Raw genomic sequence first — 19,525 nt, 5'->3', positions numbered from 1 at the left:
GTCTGCCGGCTGTTGAGTACCAAGCACCCACACAACACAGAAGTGATATTTGGAGCTTTTGTTTTTGCAATTTTTTTGCATTTTTGTTTGTGTGGCATTTTCATTTTTTTTTCACTGTGACTTGTTCTTCATTTTATGGGACTGTGGCTTGTGACTTCGTTTTTGTGGCTGTGGCTTGTTACTTCATTTTTGTGACTTGTTTTTGTGGAACCCAGTTCAGCTCCTGGTTGATAGTGTGACTGCAGAAATGGATAAAAAAACCCATCCAAACAATGACTATCACCAGTGCACGTAAGAAAAAATAATAATTTTAATCATCTACAATACTGTCTTATTTATTTTATAGTACAGTACATTGATTATTGCCTTCATTTTATGGATCAATGGTCTCGTTAGATAGTAAAATTCATGTTAAATTGCTGTTTTAGGGGTTGTTTTTCAACGTCTGGAATGGATGAATCCATTTTCCATTACTTTCTATGGGAAAGCACACCTTGGTTTAAGAACGCTTTGGTTTAAGAATGGACTTCTGGAACGGATTACCGCAAGTTCGTAAAAACGTTTTTTTTAAAATCAGCTCTGATAAATATGGTTTACTTGATTGGGTTCTTGCTTACAACTTAAAAAAAGAAAAAGAAGCCTGAAAATGCCTCCCCACTTTATTCAGTAAAAGCCAAACAAGGGACCTTCTGTTATTAGAACATAAGAAGAGCCCTGCTGGATCAGACCAAAGGTCCATTCTAGTCCAACATCTTGTTCTCACAAAAGCCAAGCAAATGCTATTGAGAATCCTGCAATCAAGGCCTGAGCATAACAACACTCTCCCCATTTGTGATTCTCAGCAACTGGTATTCAGAGGCATACTGCCTCTGACATTGGAAGTTTTACACAACCATAATACAGTCTCTTTTTAAAAACACTGCTGACACATCACTGGTTTGTGGCTGATGCTTTGTGATGTCATTGCTGCCAGAGCAACTGTGTGTCCACATCTGTGAAGGTGCCGTCTGTCAGTAGAAGGGTATGGAAAAGTGAAAGAGGAGACACACATCTTGAGTCTCACAGGAACATGGCACGGGTTCAGCAGAAAGAACATTCTGAGTTTGAGTCTCTTATTCCAACCATGATGGCTCCAGATATTGACTGGTTGCACTGTCGGGCAAGCCTGTGTAAAGTTAACCTCTTCAGCAGTGAAAAACTGAAAAGTGACAAGGAGCGGAAACTGGTCTGCTTTGTGGATGTCTCCAGCCTGAACGCAAAAGAGAGAGGTCAGAATTCCAAGCCGTCTACTAGCGAGTCCAGTGACATGGAACCTATTGGTGGATTTGATCTGGAGGAGAAGGAGATAGTTATAATAAAAGATGAAAACAAAAATTCAGCCAACACTGAAGGAGCTGTCTGCTTTTTCAAGCAAGGCCGCTGTGAGAAAGGCAATGTGGTGAACTGGCTGAGTTGTGACCTTCAGAAATATGCCGCCGGATTCCAGCATGCGCTAACCCCTGCGAATTTCCCTCAGAAACCCAACCCTTCTGATTCAGCAGCAGAAACAGTATCTCAGGACAGCAGTACTTCAACTTTCAACTGTTCTGGTGCCTAAAGAAGAGCCCTAGATGATCATTCTGTCAATAAGCTGTGTCTTCTAAACAGCCTGCAAAGAGATCAAGGAAGATCATCAATAAATTTTTTTAAAAGTGAATAGAAGAGGAGAGAGGCTATTTCATTTCTCACTTCAGCAGAGCTTGACAAACATAATCAGCAAGATTCTAACAAAGGAATTTATAAGATAGTGTCAAGAAAACCCAGATTAATGCTGCAATCATACATACATTTGCCTGCAGTGGAGGCGGGTTTATTAGGGCAAATGCAGACACTGCCCAACCAATCTCAGTCTGCTCTCAGGCAGTTCCCATCTGTCTGCCTTCTAACTTACAGTCCAGAGGGTGACAGCATTGCCCATTAGCTTCCTTCTCCTTAGTCTCAGTACAGTGGTACCTCGGGTTAAGTACTTAATTCATTCTGGAGGTCCGTTCTTAACCTGAAACTGTTCTTAACCTGAAGCACCACTTTAGCTAATGGGGCCTCCTGCTGCTGCCACGCCGCCGGAGCACGATTTCTGTTCTCATCCTCAAGCAAAGTTCTTAACCCGAGGTACTATTTCTGGGTTAGCGGAGTCTGTAACCTGAAGTGTATGTAACCCGAGGTACCACTGTATTGCCCTTGTACAATTCAGCAGGGAGGAGGATGGGACAAAAGTAAAATTAGTTGGCTCTGCCTGTCATTGGTTGCAGCTCCTCCTACTGTCAGGATCCCTGTATTCTGCTGTTCCAGGTCCCAATGAGCACCAGCTACCACTGCTTACCTGAGTGTAGGAACATATGAAGTTGTCATTAGTCTATCTAACTCAGTATTGTCTACACTGACTGTGTGTATCCAGGGTTTCAGACAGGGCTATTGTCCAGCTTACCTAGAGATGGCAGGGATTAAACCTGGAACTTCTGCATGCAAAGCATGGACTCTGCCACTGAGCTACAGCCTTTCTAACTCAACAGTAATCCCCATCAATCTCAGTGGTTCTTATTTCTGAATAAACATTTATAGGATCACGGTGTACATGTTTCTAATCAAACTTGTCCCTGTAGTTAGAGGTAGGGTTCTCATTAATCTGTAAGAAGTTCCAGCATTGGGATTGATCGGTATTAACCCAGTAATTAAACAAACCTGTAGAACGAAATAGACATTCTACAAAACATAAAGACAAAGGGTGAACAATGGAGAAAATACATACAGTTCAATTACACACCATGTGTGGAGATTAAGGCATAACTACAGGTGGGTGTGGTGACCAAGGCTGCCGTGCTAACCCCACACCTGGGAGCAAGTCCTACTTAATTCAGTAGGACTGCTAAGCGTAAAGGGACCCCTAACCATTAGGTCCAGTCGTGGCCGACTCTGGGGTTGCGGCACTACAGCTTCCAGGTCATGTGGCCAGCATGACTAAGCCGCTTCTGGCAAACCAGAGCAGCACACGGAAATGCCGTTTACCTTCCCGCTGGAGCGGTACCTATTTATCTACTTGCACTTTGACGTGCTTTCAAACTGCTAGGTTGGCAGGAGCCAGGACCGAGCAATGGGAGCTCACCCCGTTGCGGGGATTTGAACCACCGACTTTCTGATCAACAACTCCTAGGCTCTGTAGTTTAACCCACAGCGCCACCTGCATCCCTAAGAATACATGGTTAAAATTACAATGATTTGGAAGAAGCAATAAGGCGGCCTCACAAAAACTGTCTGTGTGGTAATTCCAGGCATAAAGGAGAAAGTGTAGAGTCATTTAAGGAAGCACGAAGCCTTAGGAAAACTGAGTGTTGGGGAAATACATTAGGATGGTTATATCATAGGGGTGATGATACTTTTTCAGTCTGAGGACTGCATAACCTTCTGAACAACTTTCCAGGGACCATATGGAAGAGGACGTGTCCAGAGGCAAAAATGGGCAGAGCAATGAATGTACACTACCTTTGTGCAGTAGTTAGAGGGCTGAACTAGATGACTCTTAAGGTCCCTTCCAACTCTACAATTCAATGATTTTAAAAAATAATAATAAATGCTTTTATTTAATTTCCTTATTACTTTAGGTCCAGTAAAAAAAAAAATGCTTCAGTAATATACAACAAACAACACCAGTAGGCTGGTTTCTGCATACCTCTCTATCTTCCATCTAGAAGAGCAAGGGTCTGAAGACACATTCCAGCTGGGCAAAAAAATCGCAAGGATGCTGCAAAGGAGGGCCACTGAGAAGTGTGGCCTGGTGAGAAGGGGAGTAGCTGGGGAGGGGTGTGATGTGGTGAGGGTCAGACTGAGAGACCTGGAGGGTCTTGACCTTCTATCCCTGCTGCATCAGGATATTACGGCAGAGTGAGAACAAATGAAGGCAAGAACATTAAAGACTTTGAAAGCAAAGATGCGGAGTCTTCATCCTGAAATGGCATAAGGATCTACAGTGGTACCTCAGGTTAAGTACTTAATTCGTTCCAGAGGTCCGTTCTTAACTTGAAACTGTTCTTAACCTGAGGTACCACTTTAGCTAATGGGGCCTCCTGCTGCTGCTGCTGCTGCCGCCGCGCCGCTGGAGCCCGATTTCTGCTCTTATCCTGAAGCAAAGTTCTTAACCTGAAGCAATATTTCTGGGTTAGCGGAGTGTGTAACCTGAAGTGTATGTAACCCGAGGTACCACTGTATACTCTTCAAAGAAATGAAATAGTGTTGTTGTTTTTAAAATAACAACCCAGTGGTCATGTCTGAACCCCTCAGACAGCTAAAATACTCCTTTGGGTCCCAGCCAGAGTACAGGGCAAAAGCGAAGGATGGCATTGAATTGCAACTGAAGTTCCTTTGATTATACCCTGTCAGTTTCAGGAATTCAGCCAAGTTTGCTAATCTTTTCTTTTACAAAAAAAGATTACTAATTGAAAAGAAAGGACTAAAAAATGGATTGGATTTTTCTTTTCTTTTTTATACACATATGCACACACTGTTGAAGGACAGGAGAACCTTATAGCCCAATCCTATGCAGATTTAGATGCTCCCAAAGATAATTGAAGATAGTCTCAACTTGTTAACTGGTCTTTAAACTAAATTCTTAAAATCTTTATTCCTCAAAATCTCAAATACTGGATCTAGAACAAGATCTTGCCTTATGTTCTTTTGCATGATATTTTGGACCTACAATAATAATAAATAATAATAATAATAATTTATTATTTATACCCCGTCCATATGGCTGGGTTTCCCCAGCCACTCTGGGCGGCTTCCAAAAGAATATTAAAATACTATGATACATCAAACATTAAAAACTTCCCTAAACAGGGCTGCCTTCAGATGCCCCCTACAATATTTTTTCCACTAATCTTGAGTGTTCTATGTCAACAAAACATTCATCCATTTAATTTGCAACCATGTTACTGGTTCTGCCTTTCCCATCACAGTGCAGATTTGAACCCTGATTCACAGTTTAGTGTAGTAAATCATGCAAGGAAGGGGAGACAAAGAAAAGAATGCATGGTGTGGAGAAAGCTGAGAGGCTGAAGGTTTTTCTTCTCTCATTATACTAGAACTCAGAGTAATCCAGTGAAGCTGTACATTAGAAAATTTTGAACAATATTATATATTATTGTATTTTAATAATGTTATTTATCCCCTTATTACATGTTTACATTTTCTTATGGGATTAAAGTTGCATTTAGCCTGAAAAGTAACCTGAAAAAAATAAATAAATTGATTAAACACACACACAAAACCTAGATCCCTAAACTTGCAGCTGCTCCTATTCAGATCTGTCCCACCGTTTAATCAGCTATAGCTTTTGGTTTACTGTATTAACCTACCAAGTAACGCTTGCAGCCTTAATAATACGTTATGAAGCTAATTTCAAAGAACACGGACAGAAGGTATACTTAGTTTTTAAGCTATATAAATCAAGAAAGACACCCTAATCTTTAATTTTCCTGTATAGTGCGGCTGACAACTTCCAAGCAAAAACACAGCACATGATGCAAAATTGGGAATGATTGCAGTGGGCTGAGTCCACACACTGCATTGTTCAGAGCTGGCTGTGCAAAAACAAGAATGCCTGTATGATGAGAAGCATGAAAAGAACACAAATGACTAATGCAGGTACTTTGTTTTTAGTGTAGGCAAGTCAACTGTGACAGGTATATGATGCAGTGAATTCTTTTCCAGACAAAATCGCAGAAAGACTACAGATATGATTGCCCATAGTTGTTATTCTGAATCATAGCATTTGGGTTCTGCACACAGTTAAGATGTCCCCTTCCTAAGTGGCTGAACGTATTTCTGTTTCAGTAAAGCTTGGCAGAGCCTCCTACATGTTATTTTATTTCTCCCCTAAATTAATAATTATGTGCTGCTGCTGCCTTTGTCAGACTTGGCTCTGAAATCCTTTAGATTATTGTTGTTGTTTCTTCAGTAATAAATAGCTAGTTAAGTCTCTTGTAACCAGTTCTCCCCACTGATGTTTGTGCTGTTTTATAAACATACTTTAAAAAAACACAACCATAATCTAAACATAGCAGTAGCATAAGGGGCAGCAAAAGCAAAAATAAAAACACCTCATAAAAAGAGGTCAAAATCCTAGCATTAGTTTTTTATCAATGACAGGTCACCATAGGATTGTATTGTTTCATTGATTTATATACTGCTGTTCATCCAAGGATAACAGGGCAATTTACATTATAGGTAAAGGTAAAGGGACTCCTGACCATTAGGTCCAGTCATGGCCGACTCTGGGGTTGCGGCGCTCATCTCGCTTTATTGGCCGAGCGAGCTGGCGTACAGCTTCCGGGTCATGTGGCCTGCATGACCAAGCCACTTCTGGCGAACCAGAGCAGCGCACGGAAACACCATTTACCCTCCTGCCGGAGCAGTACCTATTTATCTACTTGCACTTTGACGTGCTTTTGAACTGCTAGGTGGGCAGGAGCAGGGACCGAGCAATGGGAGCTCACCCCATCGCGGGGATTCGAACCACCGACCTTCTGATCTGCAAGTCCTAGGCTCTGTGGTTTAACTCACAGCACCCACGTCCCTGTAATTTACAGTATAAACACACACAAATATACATGGACGTAGCCGGGGGGACAATCAATACAAATTGAGGTTCTGCTCCCCCCTAACTAAGCCACCATCCTCACATCCAAGGCAAGTTGCTCAGACTGAGGAGATAGCTTTTGGCGCTAGACTTTTATAAGGCCCAATGGGAACGGATTAGCTTTTAGGAATCAGCTGACAGAATGCCGAGGCCAGCTGGTACTACAACACAGTGGTACTGAAGCACAGAGGTCAATTTGGAAGGCTTGCCCTGATTCATGACCCTCATGCACACACCTTATTTCTTGCACTTTATAGAAAGTCCTGCCCATTTATGTCGGACTTAGAGAGGAGAAATTTATCCTGGCAATCGTGTCACTTTTGTGATATGGCCTTTCCCTGCCAACCTATTCTTCCTCAGCCCTTAGCCTAGCCTAGCCAATATTTTGTTGGCTGTTTATTCCAATCTTAATGTTGTTTCTATTTGTTGAAGTGTCAGCTATTTATAGTAATCACTTGCAACTCTGGCACAGCAGCCATTTTAAATGTGAGTGCTTTTGTAGTCCCAGACTTTTATGTTGTCATTCCACAGTCCACTAGTCTGCTTCCTCACCATCATGGTAGCCACAGTTGGTATCAGCATCCTTAAGCAGCTGACAGGGCTCTGGAGGGTCCCCTACTGATTCCTGCCCCAGGCTCCTTGTTATGTACTGTGTTGAATAGGATCCAAAATGCCGCAGTCTGATTGGTCCTAGAACAATAGGATTCAGAATGCAGCAGTCTGATTGGTCCTAGAACAATAGGTTCCAGAATGCAGCAGTCTGATTGGTCCACAAGAGCCACCCAATCCAGTTCCAGGTAGAAGTGAGTCCACAACCTGATTGGCCTACAGGAGAATCCCAGAAGAGCCAATCATGTGGGGCCCATTGTGTAAATAATGTATATAAAGAGGTCATTCTGGGGGAACTTCCATTCTTCCTCACCACTATGAGCTGAATAAAGAGCATGAAATCCACTCTCAACTCAGAGTATATTTCACTCCTCTTTATATTTTTTCTGGCCTGGTACTCCAAGCAGCTAGATCTATTAGCATTGCCTAGATAGGGAGGAGAATGGGACAAAACTAGAAATAGTTGGCTCCACCTGTCATTGTCTCTGGTCCTGCCTATCATTGGCTCCGACTCTACCTACTGTGGACATCTCTGCCTTCCAACCCATCAGTTCCAATGAGCAGCACCCGCCACTAGCTACCACCATGCACGGAGGAAACTCTAGCCTCACCTGCTGGTGACCTCCCTGCCTTCCATTCTACCAGTCCCAATGGGCACCGACCTCCATTTTCATTTCCCACAATGCCCCTGACCTAACATTCTGGGGCATTGAAGAATATTTTAAATGGTGGCTTTATTCAGCTATGGTGTAATGCCACCCCAGTTAGGTTAAGCCTAACAGAACATGCTGCCCAGGGACCCCTCAGATATGGAGCTGCCCCTGTGGGTGGCCTGGAGGCTGTGATTTTCACACTATATTGCAACTGTGATTGTGACTCTTGAATACCCATGTCTCTTGTGGTTTCCAGAACCATGCAGCATGTATGCTGTCAAAACTACAGTGGTACCTCGGGTTACAGACGCTTCAGGTTACAGACTCCGCTAACCTAGAAATAGTATCTTGGGTTCAGAACTTTGCTTCAGCTTGAGAACAGAAATTGTGCTCTGGCATTGCGGCGGCAGCAGGAGGCCTCATTAGCTAAAGTGGTACCTCAGGTTAAGAACGGACCTCCGGAACAAATTAAGTCCTTAACCAGAGGTACCACTGTACTGCAAAATTCTCCTGTGCTAACTGTAGTCCTGTTTCCTGGCTAGCCAGGCTAAGGCTGATGGGAGTTGTAGTCCCAAACACCCTGAAGGCACCTAGGCTAAGGAAATCTGTGTTAAGAGAATCTGCTGCAGTGTGCATGGGTTCTGTTACAGTCATTTGAAGGGTTTTTCCACGGAGGAGTTGAAAGCAGGAAATTAGAAAAACACTCTAGATAAAATTTAAATGTACTTTTTAGAGATATTAGCTACCGAGTTCAAGAAGTCTTTTTTTAGGGCATTTAGTTTCTTTTTTCTTTTCAATAGGAGAAACAGTCATCTTGTTATTCTGCTATTACAGAAGTGAACTTAGCAGGGGTGTCAGTGTAGAATCTCTCTTGCTAACAAAGTCTTTGAATCTAAAATTCACCCACACAAAATGGGTGTTGAAATAGATAATTGATATAGAACATATCAGTGAAAAACCAAGGCCTGTGCACTTCCTAAAATATCTGGAAATATACAGTCTAATGTAGTGGGTGAGGAAAGCGACTCGTATAGAGAACTTCTTACCTTTTAAAACTTTTTTTTTTCATCTAGAAGAAGGGGGATGAACTTTACCTACAACTCCTCCACCAAACCTGTTCATTTCCCAAGATTAATGAGCCCAAAATGTCAATCTGTTTCAGAAGCTTGTTGCCAGTCCTCAAAACACATGTGATGGTGAAATCTTGGCAACAAACTGTATATATATATCTATCTATAAAACACCCTGTAGACTGCCAGGATTTTCTCCCCCAGTTGGTGGAATAGATCAAGCTGCCAAAGAGACGACAGGTGTGTCACTGAATTCTACCATCTTCCAGGGGATGGAGGGCAGCAGGACTGACCTCTGGTAGCATATGTATCATACATTTAAAAAAGATTTTCCCCCCTCCCTAAAAAAGAATAATGGTAACTGTGGTTTGTTAATGATGCTGGAAATTATAGCTCTGCAAGGTAAGGCCTAAACTACATTTTCCAACATTCTTTTTTGGCAGTGGTGGGGTGTGTGAGATAAATGGCCTCGGCCCAGTATACCTGAAGCAGCATCTCTACCCCCATCGTTCTGCCAGGACGCTGAGGTCCAGCGCCGAGGGCCTTCTGACGGTTCCCTTATTGCGAGAAGCAAAGCTACAGGGAACCAGGCAGGGGGCCTTCTCGGTAGTGGCGCCCGCCCTGTGGAACGCCCTCCCATCAGATGTCAAAGAGATAAACAACTACCTGACATTCAGAAGACATCAGGGAAGTTTTTAATGTGTGACATCTTAGAGTATTTTTGGTCTTTGTTGGAAGCCACCCTGAGTGGCTGGGGAAACCCAGCCAGATGGGTGGGGTACAAATAATAAATTATTATTATTATTATTATTATTATTATTATTATTATTATTATATGATTTAAATGTATGGTGTGAATGCAGCTTCTGTCCAGTTAACAGCCAACCATTCTACCTGTGCCTGCTTAATAACACCATTAATTGATCTTCATTATAAAAGAGTAATATACATTTGTCATGGACTGGATGGATGAACAAGAGTGGGGGAGGCAGCAGGTGGGGAACCCCCAAGGGAAGAACGCTCAGAGCCAGGGGATTAGTGGTGGGACAGCAATGAGTGGTCAGCGGAAAAAGGAAGCAAACTGGGTGGAGGTGTCAGAAGCTGTAGAGGTAACAGGGTATAGTGAGAAGGAAGACGGTGTGGCAGAGAGCTGTCCAGAATCAGAGGCAGAAGTAGAGGCTGGAGAGGAGGGGGGGGGGCAAAAGGCAGAGATGAGGCAGGCTGCTAGAGAAGCCAGGAAGTTTCTCCCTCCTGCTGCGACCAGATTCACTCTTTCCTATTCTCAAAGAACCAAAAGAGGTATGAAGAGCGTGGAGCATAGATAGGCACAGTGATGAAGTCTGTCACAGTCCGGTTCATGGGCGATCAAAGTCCCAGCTGGGGATGTTGGACTGGGGGCAAGATGGCGGGGTGGGAGCAGGAACGGGAGTCCAGAAGCCAGGAGTCAGGAAGCCAAGAGTCTGAGGGTCAGGAAGCAAGGAGTTAAAAGGCCACGGGTCCAAGGATCAAGAAGCAAGGAGTCACGAAGTCAGGGGTCTGAGGACCAAGAAGCAAGGAGTCAAGGAACCAAACGCAGCAAGGCAGGGAACATGTTGCTGTGGCAAAGAGCCGAAGGGGAAATGCTGACCTTATATCTCTTCCCGGCTCTTGCCACCAAGTGCTGTGAGTTACCAATCGGCCTCACCTGTGCCTCTTCAGAACAAACTTAGGAAGGCCCCAGTCCTGCAGAGTCCTATTGGTCACAGGGCCTGGCTCCTGCACGCACACCTGACAAAGTCTCAGGTTGCTTGGGAAGGACCCAGGGGAGGAGGAGACTTAGACAACTGCTGGAACGCAGAAACCTTCATTCCCCACAATTGCCTCATGGGGGAAAGGTCTACCAGGAAGAATTGCTGTGATCTCTAGGCATGGCCTCCTGGGTCAACCTTGCTTCCCTGAATAAAGAGTTGCAGGTATCTCCCCACTTATGCAGGGGTTATGTTCCTGGGTACCACACATGTGAAATTGGGTATAGTGGGGAACCCCATCTAAAAAGCCCGTAAACGTCTGGAAACCCTTGAAAAATGCTTTTAAAAAACCAGCAGCACTTATCAGACTGGCATGAATGGTTGGAATGGGGGCTCTCAGTCTTCCTCATTGCTGGAGGACAATGTGGAAATGACAAGTTGGGTAAACTGGTATCCTGACGTACGTGGCTATGATTCAGAGCTAGATCGATACCCCAAAGTGGTATCCTTCAGCATGGGCACAATTCGCTGCTTCTTGGGTTTCTCAGCACCCAAGGAAGGTGACGACGCCTTGTGTTTAGGTGTCATCTCAAAAAAATCCTCCAAAAACTCAGCCCAAAATCTGCCAGACTCCACCACCATCACTCCCTCCAAAGCTCCTTTCTCAAACTCCAGCTCTCCACAGGCCTGAAAGATTGGTGCAGAGGCTTGTGGGATTGCAGTTGCAAAGGCCTCTGGGATTGCTAGCCAATTGCTCTGCTATTTTTGCACCATTTTGCAGTTTGGAGGCTGCTTTTGCCCTTTTCGTGCCTTTTGGCAGTTTAAATAAATTTATTTAATTATTTCCTGGCGCAGCACATATGTGCGTTTGACTCACACGTGACCGCATATAAGTGGGAGATGCCTGTAACTTCACTGACACCGTGCGATTTATTGCTGGCTTGCTCCTGACTCCCACTCCTGACAAAATACCTCAAATTCTTTGGGTGTGTTTTTGAGGATTTTTGCTGCAACGTGGCTAATAAAACACATTACAGCATGTGATAAAGCTTTTCCTAAATAGTATCCTTTTAGGCTGCAGGAGTCTGTACATGCAGATTTGAATGCTTTCCAATGAAAAATGTATGGCTGTAGCAGGAGAAAGAAAGCTAGCCTAGTCCTTTTTTATAAGAGTTGCTTCTGCACCTGAGCCCTTTAGCTATTGAAGAGGAATTAAACTGAAGTTTTGACACAAGTTTTGCACTGTACTATCCAGCAATGCCCACTGCTCTGATCAAAATCCTTCTTGGTTTACTCACAGGCAAGCAAAGCTTCTCAGGAATGTTAATTAAAAAGTTTTCCCCAGGATATGATGAAAATACATAATTGTACATAAATATAGATTGGAAATGGCTGTGTATAGTGAATACTTATCTACTTTTAAAATTCTCATTCTTGATCTTATTTCTTCCTTTTCTTTATCTTCTTGTTCTTTTCTTTTATATTTTACCTTTCATTTCTTTTCTTTATTGTGAATATTGTTTTGTAGAGGTTTAAATAATTGTAACTATGAGAAGAGGTAAAATGTTTTCTAATTTTCTCTTGGTTACATGTATTTTCCTTTTTTTGTATATTTGTATTTTTTCTAATTTGTAAATAATAATAATAATAATAATAATAATAATAATAATAATAATAATAATAATGTTCCCCCCAGGTATGTTTTACCTATTTTATTGCTTTCTGATTAGCACAGGCAGGGGATTAGTGATGAATTGCCCCTTGAAAATCCTCTTAGAAATGTTCCAGTGTGGGCTACTTTTCCAGCTATGTTGGGGAAGCTTTAATCACCAGCTTCCTTTCAATTTTTTATAGGCAAAGGAACAGGTAGTTGTACTAGCTCCATATATAGCAGTTAAACCTGCACCGGGTCACTTCTGAAGACCAACACAACAGCTTTCTGGTCACTTACCACCCAACTACTAAGATTCTATACTTCAGAGGTAGGCCAATTGGTTTAAACTTGTTCTGTCTTCTTTTCTCACTGCTGTTGTAATAAAAAAATTAAGGTCTTATATATATATCATAAATGTTCATAAATGTACCAACCAAGCACAAACACAGATACGTGGACCACATATCTGGAGCAGCACAGGAAGACCGTCCTGAAACCATTTTGACTCCCAAACTGACCAAATATTTTTCTCTGCAAGGAGGGAGGGGGTGTGAGGGAACCTTCCCATTGTCTCAGAAATTGGGAAATCACCATTTCAAAGGAATGGGCAGACTACCAGGAAAGGCAATCAGATAAGGCATTATGAGATAACCCAGCAGACAGGAAAAACAACATTCAAATTTCTGTTGTAGACCACCTTTTCTGTGATGCAGGTATGATGTTTGTGGGGGGTGGTCTTGGGCTACACCGCTTCTGTGATGTATGTATGATGTATGGAGGGGTGGTCTTGAGCTCCAGGGCAGGGAATTAAAAATGTCTATATAAGGGCAGGCACACCTTTGTTCTGGGTCCTCCTCCGTCCTCCTGTGGGTGAGGGGAGCACCCTGTTGCAACAGCTTTAATAAAGATCAGGCTTACTATGCTTCTCAATATTCTCTGGTTGGCCTCTGTTATTTTCTCCTACCAATACGGAACCCACGTAAGTACTCTATACGGGCTCTTGGATACCCCATAAGGGGAAAGGGGCAGATTTTGTTTACAACAGCACTGTCTAAACCTCCAGTTGCCAAAAAATCACCTCTTGAGCTTGGATAGTCTTGACCCCCCTCTTCAGTTCTGTACACTAGCTTCCTCTTCCTTTCTACATATATCACTTGCTTTAGGAAAGGGCTTCCAGTTACAAGAGGGCAAGAGTGGGGAACCTTTCACAGCCCGCGATTTTCATTTCCTTCTGGGCAACATTGTGAGAGCCACATGGTGGGTGCGGTCAGATTCAAAAGTGGGCCACACAATTAGTGTGCATTTTACCTGTGTTCACTTAACAGATTTCTGTGTGCACACACACACTTGCCTCTATCTTCCATCTGGGCAAGCAAGAGTTATTGCATTTCAAGGTCCCATACCCTCCCGGGAAGTGGAAGAAAGACACATGAAACAGTATTTTAGGTTAATGGGTGAAAAAGGCCACAACTTTATTGGTTACAGAATGTGAGTGGTATTGGCTTAGGCATTTGAAACCACACGACTACAGTATATAGTGGTACCTCGGGTTAAGAACTAATTCCTTCTGGAGGTCCGTTCTTAACCTGAAACTGTTCTGAACCTGAGGTACCAATTTAGCTAATGGGGCCTCCTGCTGCTGCCGCACCGCCGGAGCACGATTTCTGTTCTCATCCTGAAGCAAAGTTCTTAACCCAAGGTACTATTTCTGGGTTAGCGGAGTCTGTAACCTGAAGTATCTGTAACCTCAAGCATCTGTAACCCGAGGTACCACTGTATCTGACTCCTGCCCATCTGCAGGAGTCTTGGAAGGGTTAACCACCAGTAAGGGGGAGCCCTGCTGATGCACATCAACTAGGACTTCCCCAGGGTCACCGCTAGGGGTCGTGTCATGGCCCAACCCCCCAGTCTGGGGCTTCAGACAGAAACTACACCCCCTTGGATTTCTTTAACAGAATACCCTTGAATTAGGAGGGGTAGGTGATGGCCACTACCTCCCCTCCCCTTCAACCTAATACTCCAATGCCTAACCACCTAACCTTACAAAGTTGTGATGATTTGCTACGAGGTAGGCGACAAAACCAAATGGCCGGTGCCAATTTCCCAAGTGGAAGAATCCTGACCAGGCCCCTTGGACAACCAAGGCGACCAACTGAGGTCCATAGCATGTCAAGAAATAAAAGAGCCTAACCTAAGGGAGGGAGGGAGGAAGAACTGGCTGAGTAGGGAGAAAAACAGAGGTGAGTCCTCAGCCGCAGGCAGTTTAAATAGCCTGCTCCATGCCCCCAGACTGTCCGACCCTACCCTGCACACGTGGTAAGGGCTTGTTTCCAGCCTACAACATCATTTCCCTGGGAAATGGCTTTATCAGAGTTCAAAGACACATTCAAGGAAACAAAAACACTCAAGGAGGATGTGAAAAAGGGCCTGTGAGGGTTGTAGCTTAGAGAGAGTCCGGAGGGTGAGGCAGAGATATTGGGGGGTGGGGCTGCCTTTAGTTTGAGGACTTCAGCCCAGAATGTGCAATACAGCCACAGATACACCCACTCTTATTGGGTCCAAAGTTTGCTCAATGGAGCAAGGCCCCTATAATTACAGAAGGCTTTCCCTAGTCGAATGGAACTACCCAGCCCAAGCTGCAAGTCTGTTAAAGTTGCAGGAAACTCTAGACTTCTACTAAAGTCCACAGTTGACGTGTCGGTGGGACTTGACATCCTTCTGCGGGGCCTGCAAGACAGAGCTGTTCCTCCTGGCCTTCGGTCCGGGCCCAGTTTGACTCCCCTCTATGGACCCTGTAAGTTACCTCTTTGGCCCTTTTATCAGCTCATGTGGGACCAACATGGATAGCTGGTCCTGATTAATACTTGAGGTTCCCAACCCCTATGGTTGTAATTCATGGGCAGTCATTTAATTTTATCCTGATTCTAATTTTTAAGCTGTATTTTAATCAATTGTTTGATTGTGTCTTAATGTATTTGATATTTGATGTTAGGCACCCTGAGCCCGGTCTTGGCTGGGGAGGGCGGTGTATAAATAAAAATTTACTTACTTACTTACTAAAGCAACATGTACGGCTGTGAAGCTTGTGTGTGACTCTTCAGTGTGCACTTTTGTTGGAGCTGTCCAGGATCATATTTGACTTAATGCAGGAACGCGGGTGGCGCTGTGGGTTAAACCACAGAGCCTAGGACTTGCTGACCAGAAGGTCGGCGGTTCAAATCCCTGCGATGGGGTGAGCTCCCATTGCTTGGTCCCTGCTCCTGCCAACCTAGCAGTTCGAAAGCACGTAAAAGTGCAAGTAGATAAATAGGTACCACTCCGATGGGAAGGTAAACGGCGTTTCCGTGCACTGCTCTGGTTCGCCAGAAGCGGCTTAGTCATGCTGGCCACATGACCCAGAAGCTGTACGCTGGCTCCCTCGGCCAATAAAGCGAGATGAGCGCCGCAACCCCAGAGTCGGTCACGACTGGACCTAATGGTCAGGGGTCCCTTTACCTTTACCTTTTATGAACCTGAAATCCAATGGAAACTCCATCTTTGGGCTTGAAGCTCTGGGATTCCTTGCCTGGAATAGAACACTACAGTACTTCTGTCCCTGTTTAAATTTAGATCAGGGTTAGACAGTGTAGTGTCCAATAGTCATGGACAATGAGAAGTGGAGTCTTAACGTCTGGAGGACACCGTATTAGTTACCCTGATTGTTAGAAAGGGTCCTGTACTTTTCTATTTTTGCTTTGTTATTCTGTTCAACACCTTGTACGTTAATGCTATCATATAGCTAATGCCAATAAAATGCTTATCACTGGGTGTGTTGTAAGTAGGCCCTGATTGCATGTTGCCTGGATCTTCTGCAGCTACCAACTTTGGGTTCCTGAGGGAAGAGAAACACTTGGCCCATTTTTTTAAGCCTTGTATTCGAACCCTAGTCACCATAGCAACACCATTGTTTAAATGAGGCATATATAGCCAGTAAGGTTGAAATTGTCAAGGAACAATTGATGACACTGATAAGTAACTAAAGCTCATGCTATATAGTAAAACGTTTTGTGTTGATCTGCTGTTTTCCATAGAGAAGCATCTTATAAAACCAGTCATGCAGGAACAATTCACAAAGTCAAGACTCCCCTTCCCCCCAGGTCCTGCTATATAATAAAGGGAACACTACTTTGAATTAAAAGGGATGTGGGTGGCACTGTGGGTTAAACCACAGAGCCTAGGACTTGCCAATCAGAAGGTCGGCGGTTCGAATCCCCGCAATGGGGTGAGCTCCCGTTGCTCGGTCCCTGCTCCTGCCAACTGATCGGATCAGCTGATAAGCGGCTTAGCAGCTTAGAAAAAGGGGGGGGGGAGGAAAAAAACCCAGCAGGAACTCGCAAGACATTGTCGTCTTGTGAAGCAAGCCCATAGGAAATTCGTTTTGCGAAGCACCTCCAAAACGGAAAACTCTTTCGTCTAGCGAGTTTTCCGTCTTGCGAGGCATTCGTCTTGCGGGGCACCACTGTATTGTGGAGTTGGAAGGGACCCTAAGGGGCATCTATTCCAACCCCCATGATGCATGAATATTAACTAGATCATACATAACAGATTGCCATCCAACCTCTCTTTAAAACCTCCAAGGAAGGAGAGTCCATCACCTCCTTAGGGAGTCTGTTGCACTGTCGAACAGCTCTTACTGTCGGAAAGGTATTCCTGATGTTTAGTCAGAATCTCCTTTCTTGTTTCTTGAGTCCCTTGGTTCAGGTTCTAGCCTCCAGAGCAGGAGAAAACAAGCTTGCTCCATCTTCCGTGTGACAGCCTTTCAGATATAAGAACATTGCGTATCTCCTCTTTGCCAAGCTAACATGCCAAGTTCCCTCAACTGTTCCTCATAAGGTTTGTTTTCCAGACCCTTTATCATCTTGGTATAGTCCAGGAGTCAGCAAACTTTTTCACTGTCTCTCAGACTTTGTGGGGGGCTGGACTATATTTTTTTTGGGGGGGGGGGAATGAACGAATTCCTATGCCCCACAAATAACCCAGAGATGCATTTTAAATAAAAGGACACATTCTACTTATGTAAAAACACGCTGATTCCCGGACCACATTTAGAAGGAGATTGGGCCGGATCCGATCCCTGGGCCTTACTTTGCCTACCCATGGTCTAGTTTGCCCTCAGAACTCTCTCTCTCCCCCCTCCCCCTATTTTCACCTGACTGGGATGTGTCCTTGAACTCTGATAATGTCTCTTCCTTGCTTGATGGAGATTAAAGAAGGCTGTTTGAGTAGAAACTAGCCTACTGTACAAAGGTGACATTTACATTTGTTGCTCCACCCACTTTTGACTCTGGCCCCACCTACCACTTGCTTGAGGCTCTCAGGCTGGTAGTGGATCATGTAGATTAACAACCCAATGGAGGAACAACTGGGAACATCTTGGCCATGGGGTATGCATGGAATGCCCTAAACGGCATCGGCCCAGTATACCTGAAGGAGCATCTCCACCCCCATCATTCTGCCCAGACACTGAGGTCCAGCTCCAAGGGCCTTCTGGCAGTTCCCTCACCGCGAGAAGCGAAGTTACGGGGAACCAGGCAGAGGGCCTTCTCGGTAGTGGCACCCGCCCTGTGGAATGCCATCCCATTAGATGTCAAGGAAATAAACAACTATCTGACTTTTAGAAAACATCTGAAGGCAGCCCTGTTTAGGGAAGCTTTTAATATTTGATGAATTATTGTATTTTAATATTTTGTTGGAAGCCGCTCAGAGTGGCTGTGGAAACCCAGCCAGATGGGCGGGGTATAAAATTATTGTTATTATTATTATTATTAATAATAATAATAATAAATGAGTATGGGGTTGATCTTGTCCCTGGGGGAAAGCAGCTTAGGGAGAACAAAAGGAGATGTAGACAGACAGCAACCAGTGAAGGCTAGTCCATTTGGTGGGGCAGTGCTCATTCACCCTAGCTCCACCTACCCATAACTAACCCACGCCCACCTTTAAAGCCCTATACGGCCTAGGACCCTCGTACCAAGGGACCGCCTCTCCTAGTATGTCCCACAGAGGAACTTACGATCTTCAAACAAAAACATCTTGGAGGTCCCAGGCCACAGAGAGGTTAGGCTGTCCTCAACCAGAGCCAGGGCTTTTTCGGCTGTGGCTCTGATCTGGTGGAACGCTCTGCCACAAGAGATTAGGGCCCTGCGGGACTTGACATCTTTCCGCAGGGCCTGCAAGACAGAGCTGTTCCGCCAAACCTTTGGCCAGGGCACAGCCTGACTCCCTCCTTTGGCAATCTTCACAGAACTCTAGCTCAATGGTTGCCATCAATTTGATTTGAAGTAATTTTTTAATGAAATGATTTTAGAATGCTGTATTATTTTATTGTTGTTAGCCGCCCTGAGCCTGGCCTCAGCTGGGGAGGGTGGGATATAAATAAAAAATTATTATTATTATTATTATTATTATTATTATTATTATTATTACAATGAGCTTGATGGGTGGCCTTGGCTGTAATTTCCTCTTCCCTAACCTCAGTGTTGCCCTTGTACAACTCCACAGGGAAGAAGATGGAATGGGAATGAAACTAGTATCAGTTGGCTCTGTCTGTTGTCTCTGGTTCTCCCCACTATCTGGGCTCCTTGCATTTCACCCTACCAGTCTCAATGAGCACCAGCCACTACTGAGAGCAGTGAGCACTTGGCAGCAGCTGAAGCTTGCAGTCCTTTGCCTTGGATGCTTAGCAGGTGTTGCTGATGGAGAGGGGAGCGGTGTCACCTGAGTGCTCATGTCTTAACCCTCTACAGGTGGGAGAAGGGAATTACACTAATATACCGTACAGTACTTCCTCCAGGAAAGGTGCAGTAGCTGTTAGTTCTCTGGTAGCAACATCATTTGTGGGATGCCAGATAGGCTGTGTGGCTCACACTATTGTGTGCTCCAACATCTTCCTGCCATTTCCCTGTATTTTCCACCTACCTCACTTCTTCTAATGTCCTGGCCGGCCGGTGGGTTGCAGGGTATACAGCTCAAAATAATTTAGGATGACTGATGTAGCAAGAGACAGTTTCATGGACAGCTTCCAATGCATTCATATTTGCCCTCAATTAAATGCCTTTCATTCATAGATTTGGATCGGTGCACTACTTTGATCTGCTTCTGTGCAT

The sequence above is a fragment of the Podarcis vaucheri genome (assembly GCF_965113315.1).
Source record: "Podarcis vaucheri genome assembly, chromosome: 16".
Lineage (NCBI taxonomy): Eukaryota > Metazoa > Chordata > Lepidosauria > Squamata > Lacertidae > Podarcis > Podarcis vaucheri.
The sequence above is the reverse complement of the archived record's forward strand: the minus strand, read 5'-3'. Positions refer to the sequence as shown.